This window comes from Rhinoderma darwinii, chromosome 2, assembly GCF_050947455.1.
Source record: "Rhinoderma darwinii isolate aRhiDar2 chromosome 2, aRhiDar2.hap1, whole genome shotgun sequence".
NCBI classification, from domain to species: Eukaryota; Metazoa; Chordata; class Amphibia; order Anura; family Rhinodermatidae; genus Rhinoderma; species Rhinoderma darwinii.
In genome coordinates, this window is record NC_134688.1 from 285,441,509 (window position 1) to 285,454,691 (window position 13,183).

Here is a 13,183-nt window from a genome sequence, read left to right on the forward strand (position 1 = left end):
AGTGAGAATATGCGCTTGTTATTTGAAGAAGGATCTGGCCGTGATTTAATGTGCTTATGCAGGATATTGGGCGTGGTTAGGGGCGTGGCTTAAAATATCCCTCTTTTCCGAATTCAAAAGTTGGGAGGTATGCTTAAAGAGGGGTACTATTATAGTGTGTGGCACTGAGGGGGCATTACTTACATCTGGGGCACTATAAATGGTGAGGTTTTTGTAGAGGGTGGGGAGGTGCTAGAAAAGCGAGAAGGCAAAGATGTTTGTGTTGCAAATTCTGCAGAGGTGATTAGTAGTCGGGAGAAGGCGTCAGGGCAATGTGGGCCGGATGAAAAAAAAAAAGGAAAAGTGAGCGACCCCAATCTGAGAAGACGTCATCGGTGAGTCACTCGATTTCACTCTATTGTATTAAAGGATTTATCCCATCTTAGGCATTTATGGCATATCCACAGGACTCGCACCTATATCTAGAACTGACAGCAGAATCCAGTTGGAGACTAGTGGAGAGAAGGTAGCACTCATTTCTGTTGTATGGTTGTTATGGAAAAAGCCGAGCAGCTTGTAGGGGGGTGGCCGTTGTAGTGGACAATAGATTCTACACCGCTGCTGGTTTAGCTTTTTACTGAAGACAATCAGACCAGGATATCTTTTTAGTTATGACATATACTTCCGGTAACAAATGTCTTAATAGATGGCGCAGGAACACGGGCATGTGGTAACCGCTAATGGCAGGTTGGGACGTTGCGGTGCGCGGCTCAACTTCTATTTAGTCTCCCCCGAATCGCGAAGGCCCTGGTGTACTGGCCTACAGTACAGGATCTATGGTTCCTTGTCCTTGATCAAGGGGAAACAAGCTCAGTACCTGTGCTCCTCAGCTTCGTCTGTCTCATTCCTAGGACCGCATCCAGGGTCTGACTGGACTGCTGGGCTGCTGCACGGCTGGACTACTACACCGCTGGACAGCTGGGTTACTGCACGGCTGGACTGCTACACTGCTGGACTGCTGGGCTACTGCACGGCTGGACTGCTACACTGCTAGGCTACTGCTTGGCTGGACTGCTACACCACTGGACTGTTACACTGCTGGGCTATTGCACGGCTGGACTGCTACACCACTGGACTGCTGGGCTACTGCATGACTGGACTGCTACACGGCTGGACTGCTGGGCTACTGCACGGCTGGACTGCTACACCGCTGGACTGCTGGGCTACTGATGCTGGTGGCTGATGGGCGGCTCGTGTTGGTGGAGGCTGGGTTGAGGGGGCTGGGTGCTCACTGCGGCCTCTGATATGGACAACCTTGTCCTGCATGGGTCTTCTCTTCCCGCTCTGTCTCTCTTTCCCCCTCTCCTCTTTTCTCCTATGCTGCCTCTTACTTTCTCCTCACCTCACACACACTGATCTCCGCTCCTTCGGAAGCTCCCGCTCCTTATCCCGCTCCTCTCTTCTCGTCGTGCCCCTTTCCTCTCCTCCTCCAGCCCTGCGTCCTCCCGACCTCTTCCTTCTGGTCTCTAACGTGGCTTACTTCTTCCTGCGCATGCCCGAGCACGTCCTGGCTCCCGGCAGTGAACTACCATTGTCATGACGACAACAACGCGCATATGCTCGGGCCGACTTTCGGTGAGTCTGCCAGGGTCCTCGCGCTGTCTTCACAGCGTTCCAGGGCTGGAGCCGCACAGCTGTATTAAAGGATTTATCCCATCTTAGACATTTATGGCATATCCACAGGACCCGCACCTATATCTAGAATTGACAGCAGAAACCAGGTGGAGACTAGTGGAGAGAAGGTAGCACTCTTTCTTGTTGTATGGTTGTTATGGAAACAGCCGAGTAGCTCTAGCTCGGCTGTTTCCGTAACTACCATTGAACAGAATGGAAAGAGCTGCACGAATGTACATTTTTACAGGTTCTGTACCTTTAATCATTGATGGTCTATCTTTAAGATACGCCATTAATGTGTGATCATGTGGATCTGACAGATGGGACCCCAACCTATCACTGACCATCATAGTTTCACTGAGCACATTGAAGTTTTACCAGACACAGGACCACTCTAATCTGTCTACTGTCTCTATTTCTGCAAATCAGCCCCATTTTCTTGAAGCAACCATCCAATCTTCGAGTTAAATGAGAAATTATTTCTGCCTGCAGCCGCCACTATGGATAGCACTTACATATATTTTCATACAGTATTGAGTTCATAGGAAGCTGTAAAAATGCGTATGCAGTGAGCTTTTATGGTGTTAAAAGAAGCAGGGGATTTGGTGCTCTGTAACTGAAAAACTGAAAATGAAAATATAGTTTTATATGAAAAAGCACAGAATTTTTGACCTATTTATATAAATAAAATGAAATTATATATACACTTTTAACCTGTAATGCACTACACCAGCCTAAATAACTAGGGATATTAGGTATTAATCCATAACCACCCTAAACCACCAAAAGCTTGGCAAAGTGACTATATTAGAATACATTTTGCCATCTCCACTCTGCACACCAATTAATTTGGAGATATTCCTTTAAAAATCCTTTGTGATATGCCACCAATGCTTAAAATGACAGAACTATATTTCTCCCTGAAATTTTCCTAAATTACAAACTTTTATAAGTCGATAAAGAAATAATTATGTAACAGTTTAAAGAGGCTCTGTCACCAGATTTTGCAGCCCCTATCTGCTATTGCAGCAGATCGGCGCTGCAATGTAGATTACAGTAACGTTTTTATTTTTAAAAAACGAGCATTTTTGGCCAAGTTATGACCATTTTTGTAATTATGCAAATGAGGCTTGCAAAAGTCCAAGTGGGTGTGTTTAAAAGTAAAAGTCCAAGTGGGTGTGTATTATGTGCGTACATCGGGGCGTTTTTAATACTTTTACTAGCTGGGCGCTGTGAAGAGAAGTAACATCCTCTTCTCTTCAGAACGCCCAGCTTCTGACAGTGCAGATCTGTGACGTCACTCACAGGTCCTGCATCGTGACGGCCACATCGGCAGCAGAGGCTACAGTTGATTCTGCAGCAGCATCAGCGTTTGCAGGTAAGATCGACTTACCTGCAAAAACGCTGTTGCTGCTGCAGAATCAACTGTAGCCTCTGCTGCCGATGTGGCCGTCACGATGCAGGACCTGTGAGTGACGTCACAGATCTGCACTGTCACAAGCTGGGCGTTCTGAAGAGAAGAGGATGTTACTTCTCATCAGAGCGCCCAGCTAGTGAAAGTATTAAAAACGCCCCGATGTACGCACATAATACACACCCACTTGGACTTTTACTTTTTAACACACCCACTTGGACTTTTGCAAGCCTCATTTGCATAACTACAAAAATGGTCATAACTTGGCCAAAAATGCTCGTTTTTTTAAAATAAAAACGTTACTGTAATCTACATTGCAGCGCCTATCTGCTGCAATAGCAGATAGGGGCTGCAAAATCTGGTGACAGAGCCTCTTTAAATAATTCTATTGGAAAATCCACATTAACCTGGAAAAAATGGCTACCGTTGCATATTACAAGGTTGTTCACACAAAAATTTAACCCTGAAAATGTGAGCATGGCAAATTGAAAGTGTACTTGTGTACATTTCCTTCTTACCTGGCAGGTAAATAATTGATGGGCAGATAAGACTTGATTTACATCATATTCTCCCATCTCTGTGCCAGGCAAGCTAAATATTATATAAACAGTGCGAGCTAAGCTCACGTTTTAACACTTACTGACCCAAACTATAGTTAAATTCTGCATACTAAGCTGTAAGAAGTGCAGTAATGTTGTTTTTTTCACAAGAGAATTTCGTATGAAGTATAGTTTATGAGACAGTGGAATGAGCTACTTCCATAAATGTATGGTGGGATGGAAGCAATTTTATCCTACAAAAATAAAATAAAACTCAAAAGAATCTTAGACCACGGCAGAACTAGGCTCTGCCAAAAATATCTTGATGGCAATGCAGCAACTTCTCAAAACGGCCATCTCCTGGTCTGTCCTTCAAAAATTAAGCCCAGTATAAAGTAACTATACCTGCATTCTGATACCACACACCCAAGGTTTCAATAAACATCAATACTACCATGAGGAGCGGTCGTATGTAGTAAAAATATAGATAAACATTAGAGATGAGCGAACCGGGACAACCGAACCCGGTTTCGGTCCGAACTTCCGGAAAAGTTCGGTTCGCAGCGAATCCGAACTTCACCGGGTTCGGCCGAACCCGTTTTGACCGAACCCGGCTACATTTTGGCGCCTGCCACATGTTACATCTAAAATGGAGGATTTCACAAGATCACCTGACATCAGGCTACCCCATAATGCCTTGCAAACGGCATAACAAACAAATAACAATACAACTTGCAATGCAGGCAGCCTTTGTAGTAGAGGTAGTAGTAGTACTACAAGGCCCAGCATTCCCTGAGTGCACTGCAGCGAGGCTAATAGAAATTCTCATTCATTGCCATTTGCCAAGCCAGTGTCAGTGTGTGAATACGCTTTTAGAAGGGGCTCATCCCCGTCCCGTTAACATAACAAACAAATAACAATACAACTTGCAATACAGGCAGCCTTTGTAGTAGTGGTAGTAGTAGTACTACAAAGCCCAGCATTCCCTGAGTGCACTGCGGCGTGGCTGATAGAAATTCTCATTCATTGCCATTTGGCAAGCCAGTGTCAGTGTGTGAATACGCTTTTAGAAGGGGCTCTGAAATGTCTGGGAAAAAAAAGGCTGTGAAAGGACGGGGTAGAGGAAAAAACACCCATGCCGTCTCCTCTTCCAGTCCAAATGTTGGATCTGTTTGTGCCAGACCCAGTACCAGCATTTGTGGCACAAGACATGTGCCCAGTTCCACTAGTAGCAGCTGCCATGTGCCTGCTGGTAGTAGTATCAGCAAGCCAGACTTGTCCATCTCCTCCGGTGGGCGGGTTACTTTAGACAATACGGCCATTGTGGACTGGTTGGCTGGCTCGCGGTCATCTCAGCAGGAAGACTCTGACGATCTGGCTTCAAGCCAGGTTTCGTTGGATTCCAGATCCTCTACAGTTCCTTGGCACAGTGACAGTAGTAATATAGGTATTTCTAGCGTTTCCATTCCATCATCTATGTCTTCGCTCCCCCTTCCTAGCGGGAAGCCATCTTTCCTGAGAGTCCTAAGAGACATCTCCTCGGGTTCGAAGGAAGATACTGAACAACATAGTGATGATGATGATGATTTGTTTTCCGCGAGTCAGCCAACGGAGTGTGTTGCGGCGGTGGTGGAAGTGGAAGCGGTGTCCGAGACGCATAGCTGCGGCAGTGGGGGTGTTGGTGGTGGTAGCCGTGGTGGCAGACGCAGTAATGAGGGGGGGCATGGAGCCCGCCATGATGTCACATCACATTCACAACACAGTGACAGAAGTGGCGGGGATGATGAGGAAGGCTATGATGATGATGTTGTTTTAGACAGGACGTGGGAACCAGGTGACGAGGTGATGACGGCGTCAGAGGAGGAGGGTAGTAGTGGCGGCACTGGACGTGATAAACAGCCGAAGCCGAGGTAGGGGCAGAAGTCAATCTGTAAAACGTTGCAGCGGTAGGGTCAGCTCAGGAGCCGGTGACGGCGACACAGATGCTGGTGTAGGCTCCCGAAAAAAGCCTGCCAGACAAGGGGCAAGCTCGGGTGGTTGTGGTGGTGGTGGTGGTGGTGGACGTGGTACTACCTCTTTACGGTACTCTGCCGTGTGGCAATTTTTCTGTACCTTCCCGGAGGACGAAAACATGGCACAGTGCCGTATCTGCAAGCAGAAACTAAGGCGTGGGCAGGGCAGCAATGTAGGAACTACCGCTCTACGTAAACACATGGAGCGGCATCACAAGGCCATGTGGGACAATCGACATGCCCCACCATCATCATGTACATCTAATGAAGACCCCTCTTCCGCTGCTGCTGCTGCTCCGAGTCCCTGTCATCTAAGTAGTAGCCAGGCCTTATCCACCATGTCGTTGTCATCATCATCATCACTGTCATCTAGTGCTCCTCCTACGTCCCTTCAGTTATCCATTACGGAATCGTTGTCCAATAAGCAACAATATATACCCAGTCATCCACTTGTCGTGCGGCTTAATTCACACCTGGCTAAGTTGTTGGTGGTGCAGTCGCTGCCGTTCCACCTGGTCGACTCCGCCCGGCTTCAAGGAATTGATGGCGTGCGCTCAGCGTAGGTGGCGAATACCTAGCCGACATTACTTCTCCAAAACAGCTGTCCCTGCCTTGCACAAGCATGTGGAGGAAAAGGTGTGCCAGTCCTTGCAATTATCCGTGTGCAGCAGGGTACATGCCACCGTCGACACGTGGAGCAGCAACTATGGGCAGGGACAGTACATGTCTTTCACGGCCCACTAGGTCAATATTTTGCAGTCCGATGCACCACCGCAGCAATGCCAGGCATTACCACCTCCACGCTTGTATCTTTCTGGTTCAACTCCGGACACCAGGCGCCTACCATCCTCCTCCTCCTACTCCTCCTCCTTGCCTTCCTCCTTGGAGGTCTTCCCGTCCCCGACAGGACACAGCGTATCTTCCACTCCTCCTCCCTCCTCTTTTCATAGGTGCAAGGTGAAGCGCCACAACGCTGTCTTACACCTGCTGAGCCTGGGCGAGAAAAGCCACACAGGGCAGGAGCTGCTGCTGTGCATCAAGGAGGAAATCGCACGCTGGCTGTCTCCTCTGAAACTCACACTGGGCAATGTTGTCTCTGATAACGGCAAGAACGTTGTAGCTGCACTGCGTCTAGGTCACCTGACACACGCTCCTTGCATGGCACATGTGATCAATCTGGTCATAACACGCTTCTTAAAGTCATATGTTGGTTTGAAGGGTGTGCTGGCCATGTCCAGGAGGGTTTGCGTTCGCTTTAGACGTTCGTATGCATTTAAGCACGCCCTCCTGGACTTGCAGCGTCAAAACAATCTCCCAGAACACAGCCTGATTTGCGACGTTCCAACACGCTGGAATTCCACCCTGCACATGTTGGACCGTCTGTACGAACAGCGGAAAGCCGTGAATGATTTCCTGATGCAGCAGACTGGCAGCGTTTGGAGCCAGTGTAATTTCGAGCTCAGGCACTGGCAGCTGGTTAGAGACGCATGTCGCGTTTTGAGGCCCTTTGAAGAGGCCACACGATTTGTGAGCCGTGACGCTAGCGGAATGAACGATGTTATGCCGCTGATATTCATTATGGAGCAAACGCTCACAGCGATGATTCAGCAAAAGATGGAGGAAGGATCACATCTGGCTATGGATGTTGAGGAGGAGGAGGAGGAGGAGGATGAGGAAACAGGACCTGAAGAGGAGCTGGATTTGGAGATGGATTCACAGGAAGGGATAGGGGATGAGGCAGCCGCACAACATGACAGTGATGGTGGTGATGACGAGTCTGACGACGACCTTGATGATGGACAACCATGGCAGTATGGGGCGGAGATGGAACCAACCGGGCCCTCTGAAACGCTGGCCAGGATGGCGAGCTGTATGCTTCGTTACTTGCGCGCTGACTGTCGTATTGTTAGCATGAAGCAAAGAGATGTGTACTGGATAGCCACACTTTTAGACCCTCGGTATAAAGCCAGAATGGGGGAGTTTTTTGCGCCTTCCGAGAGGGAGGCAAAATTGGCTTATTATCGAGAGAAGCTATGCAGCCAGCTTGTCACGGCTTTCAAACGGCAAACACCTGCTGCAAGCATGTCTGACCGGGGGGCCACTCTCCGCTCCCCACTGTCTCATCGTTCCACCGCCTCTGGCAGAGCTACCTCTGCAACAGGCGGCAGCCGCGGCAGCAGCAGCAGCAGCAGCAGTAGCAGCAGCCAATTCAGTTTGGAAAATATGATAACATTTTTACATCCAATACCCCGACCTGACACACATCGTAGTCACCAAAGGGATGTTCACCATCACCAGGTGCAGCACCTAAACAACCAGGTTCACTCGTACCTGGACTGTGCCCTTTCTCCGTCAGAAATGCTGATCCCAGACCCCATGGACTTCTGGGTCAGCAGATTGGATCATTGGCAAGAACTGGCCCAGTTTGCCATGGGTGTACTGTCTTGTCCACCCTCCAGTGTAGCGTCAGAGAGGGTATTCAGCACGGCAGGGGGCTTCGTCACCCCTAAGCGAACAAGATTGTCCGCCAACAGCTTGGAAAATCTCACGTTTCTGAAAATGAATCAAGCGTGGATCGGTGAGGATTTTAAAACCCCTGTGCCTGATGCCACTGATTAGATCTGACATTGCTGCTGCTGCTGCCGCTGCCGCCTGCTGCTGCCGCCTGCTACTACGGGATTCTGTCCTGTCCACTCTTTTTTTAATGTGCCGCTGTTGGTGCTGCTACTACTTCTACCACCAATCCACCCCAGTGCCGTCTGCTACAAGCAGGCCTGCCCCACCACAGGGCTTTGTCCTGTGATTGTCCAGTCTCTTTTTTTAATGTGCTGCTACTACTACTACCACCCTTGCTGTCCGTTGGCTACCTCTACTACCACCAATACACCTCCATTGCCGTCTGCCACAAGCAGGCCTGAGGCCTGCCCCACCAGAGGGCTTTGTCCTGTGACTGTCCAGTCTCTTTTTTTAATGTGCTGCTACTGCTACTACTACTACCACCCTTGCTATCCGTTGGCTACCTCTACTACCACCAATACACCTCCACTGCCATCTGCTACAAGCAGGCCTGAGGCCTGCCCCACCACAGTCAATTTTTGGAGGGCTTGTCAAAAGCCATTGCTTGTTGCTTTTACATCCATGTATGGAAGAACCCCGGCAGGCATCTGCCCAAAAAAAAGGTCAATTTTTGGAGGGCTTGTGAAAAGCCATTGCTTGTTGCTTTTACATCCATGTATGGAAGAGCCCCGGCAGGCATCTGCCAATAAAAAGGGTCAATTTTTGGAGGGCTTGTGAGAAGCCATTGCTTGTTGCTTTTACATCCATGTATGGAAGAACCCCGGCAGGCATCTGCCAAAAAAAAGGGTCAATTTTTGGAGGGCTTGTGAAAAGCCATTGCTTGTTGCTTTTACATCCATGTATGGTAGAACCCCGGCAGGCATCTGCCAATAAAAAGGGTCAATTTTTGTAGGGCTTGTGAAAAGCCATTGCTTGTTGCTTTTACATCCATGTATGGAAGAACCCCGGCAGGCATCTGCCAATAAAAAGGGTCAATTTTTGGAGGGCTTGTGAAAAGCCATTGCTTGTTGCTTTTACATCCATGTATGGAAGAACCCCGGCAGGCATCTGCCAATAAAAAGGGTCAATTTTTGGAGGGCTTGTCAAAAGCCATTGCTTGTTGCTTTTAAAAAGGGTCAATTTTTGGAGGGCTTGTCAAAAGCCATTGCTTGTTGCTTTTACATCCATGTATGGAAGAACCCCGGCAGGCATCTGCCAATAAAAAGGGTAAATTTTTGGAGGGCTTGTCAAAAGCCATTGCTTGTTGCTTTTACATCCATGTATGGAAGAACCCCGGCAGGCATCTGCCAAAAAAAAAGGTCAATTTTTGGAGGGCTTGTGAAAAGCCATTGCTTGTTGCTTTTACATCCATGTATGGAAGAACCCCGGCAGGCATCTGCCAATAAAAAGGGTACATTTTTGGAGGGCTTGTGAAAAGCCATTGCTTGTTGCTTTTACATCCATGTATGGAAGAACCCCGGCAGGCATCTGCCAATAAAAAGGGTCCATTTTTGGAGGGCTTGTCAAAAGCCATTGCTTGTTGCTTTTAAAAAGGGTCCATTTTTGGAGGGCTTGTCAAAAGCCATTGCTTGTTGCTTTTACATCCATGTATGGAAGAACCCCGGCAGGCATCTGCCAAAAAAAAGGGTCAATTTTTGGAGGGATTGTGAAAAGCCATTGCTTGTTGCTTTTACATCCATGTATGGAAGAACCCCGGCAGGCATCTGCCAAAAAAAAGGGTCAATTTTTGGAGGGCTTGTGAAAAGCCATTGCTTGTTGCTTTTACATCCATGTATGGAAGAACCCCGGCAGGCATCTGCCACCATAAAGGGTACATTTTTTGAGGGCTTGTCAAAATCCATTGCTTCTTCTTTTACCACCTTATATGTATGAACCCTGGCAGGCATCTGCCGCCAAAAATGGTTAATTTTTGTACCTTTTTTAACAATGCATTAAGCATACAACATGCACAAGTGCAGTGGTTTCTGTTAGTTATCACCGTGTCCCATCCGTTTTCCTATAGCCATACATGTTGGCGTAACTTTGACACTAACTTTGCCTTAAAGACAGCTCAAAAGTACTTGGATACACTCATGGGTGACCTAAGAGTGTTATACAGGGCTTCTAGGGCTTTTAAACAGTGTTATACACGATTTTTAGGGGCTTTCTTGTATTACAGGTTCGGTCAGAACTAGTTCGGTCCGAATCGAACTTTTTCATGAAATTCGGCGAACCTGCCGAACCGAACTTTTCATAAGTTCGCTCATCTCTAGTAAACATTAAACCCTTTCAAAGAAAAGTAATGTATGTGTTGAACTTGGGCAGAGATGAGCATTCATATTTTGAGGGGATTACACACTCTGGGAGACATGTTGTACAATAGTAATGAGGATCTACTGTAGATTTAATTTTAGTGTTGGTAAAGCTGAACTATCAGAAGACAGTGGTGACATTTCGGGAGTAGGTAGTTTACCGAAACTAAAGGCAAACACAGATTTTTTCCGATTTTGCCTGGAGTTTCCTTTAAATATGAAAGTGAAGCTATATTTATATTTTTCAGGTACACTTAAAGGGAAACTAAACATTCAACAAACTTCTGACATGTCATAGTGACACATTAGAAGTTTTGATTGGTGGGGATTCGAGCACTGAGACCCCCACCAATCGCTAAAACGAAGTGGCAGAAGCGCTCATGTGAGTCGCTTTAGTTTCTGTTCGGCTCCTTTTAGAGAAAGTCTATGAGCCCGTACACTGCTACATCGGCTTTCCGGAAAAAGCTGAACAGAAACGAAGCAGCTCAGCGCTCACACGAGAGCTTCTGCCGCTTCATTTTAGCGTTTGGTGGGGATCTCAGTGCTCGAACCCCCACTAATCAAAACTTCTGACATGTCAGAAGTTTGTTGAACATTTAGTTACCGTTTAATAATGAAGCTAAAGTAGTTGTTTTTTTTTGCATTGCTGTTTGACTGAGAGGACTTTTTTTATACAATTAAAAAATAAACCACAACATTAGGCTTATTACACATGAAAATTTGTAATAAATATAATACACATAATAGACAAAGTTTCTATAAAGTTTTCATCATCTAAAGTCACCACAAAAAAATTATTTTAATATGTAATTTCCCCCATATAGGGTGATTCTTTTGGCATGAGTATTATGGACACATTTAGCAGGGTGAAGGGGGTGGGGAGAGGGTTGGAGTTATGATTTTTATTTATATCCCTATTTTGGGGGGTCCCCCCCTCCCCCCAAGGTCTGGAAAGACCTTTGGATAGTATGATTTTATTAGATTTTTTTTTTGCTTTACTGTACATTTTTCATCTGCAACAAGCTGCCGGTACTTCTACTTCTACGGTCACAATCAGAGCTGGGTCTACTTAAACATCAGCAGGGTCACTTGACTACTCTTTCAGCGATCATGTGATTACTAAGACCAATAGAGAAAACAGCACGGAGGCACACTGACACCGTGTGTCGGCCGCGTTTCCTGGCGTAACCGTGGTACCATTTTGTTCCATACTGAACAAAATGATACAGTACGGAACAACAGTTCTGCGGGGAGGCAGGGTCTCCTAGCATCATAAAACGTCTATGATGCCAGGAGTCCCGTTCACCTGTACACATGGACCGTTTTTCACGTCCCGAACACGGTCGTGTGCAAGAGGTGTAAGCGCTCATTGAACACTGTGGGGCAGATTTTCTAATGCTGTCCAAGATTTAAACAGCGTAAACTTAGACCAAGCAGTTAGAAAATGTGTCAAATGTATTACAGTGGCGCATGCTTGATAAATTTGGCGCAACTTGCTAGACATGTTATACACTTTCCTTATTACCCCCACTTGGTATGATTAGTTTATGACTGCTTTTTTGTGCCAATTCCCGGTGCACTTTGGCGCATTTTAAACCACGCCACCTTTTTGCTAAGCCACACGTTCTTTACTAAACACTTTTTTAACCGTTTGCGGACCACCCACTGTATGTATGTAAATATATATATATATATATATATATATATATATGGCCTGTGCTTACTTTTGCTGCCTAAGCAGCTGAATATTGGGTGACAGGGACACTGAAGAGGAGACATAAGAGGTTCTCACCGCCTTTGTCTTCTCTGTACTCACGTACACAGCGTTCAATGAGCGCTGTGTATATAATACAGGCAGAGCAGCTGCCTTTACTGTTCACGGTAGTCATGTTACTGGTCACACGATCACCGGGTTGCCAGTAGTAGGAGGCAGTGGCGGATTAAGTAGATCATGGACCCTGGCTGTTACCCAAACTTGGGCCCATAACTATTGGACCGTAACTATTGTTAACACTACCTTTTTGTGCAAGCATTAACAATTGGGTGTTATGATTCCCCTTGTCAAAGGGCTGTGTCCCTATATACTGACAGTTTCACCCTGTGCAGGGACACATCCTCCTGACAAGGGGAATGGTAACACCCATTTGTCTGTCAGTCCTGGACTGCACAAAGACTTTTTGTGAAGTACAAGGATTTCTTATAATAAACATGTCAGGAGAGGTGAGTCTCTATAAATCTAGTGACTCACAGGTGACAACTTCTCAGATTCTAGTAGCTTTTTTTACTCTTCTCCATCCGGTCCAGACTTTATGACGACTTCTCCCGGCAATGACCCATTTCTGCAGAATTTGACATTCAGATGTCTTCGGCTCCTCACTTTTCCAACATTTCCACACCTATAAACGAAGATAAAATTATCATGGTGCCAAACACTGTGCCCCTGAATATAATTGTGTCAAATTGTGTACATAGTGCTACACACAGATCCTGTAGATAGCACCTCACACCCCCTGTAGATAGCACCACACACAGCCCTTGTAGGTAGCGTCACACACAGTCCCTGTAGATAGCGCCACACACCGCCCCCTGTAGACAGCATCACACACAGACCTCCCCGTAGAGAGCGGTACACACACCTCCCCATGTAGACAGCATCCCACCCCCCCTGTAGAGAGCGCCACACAACCCACTGCCGTA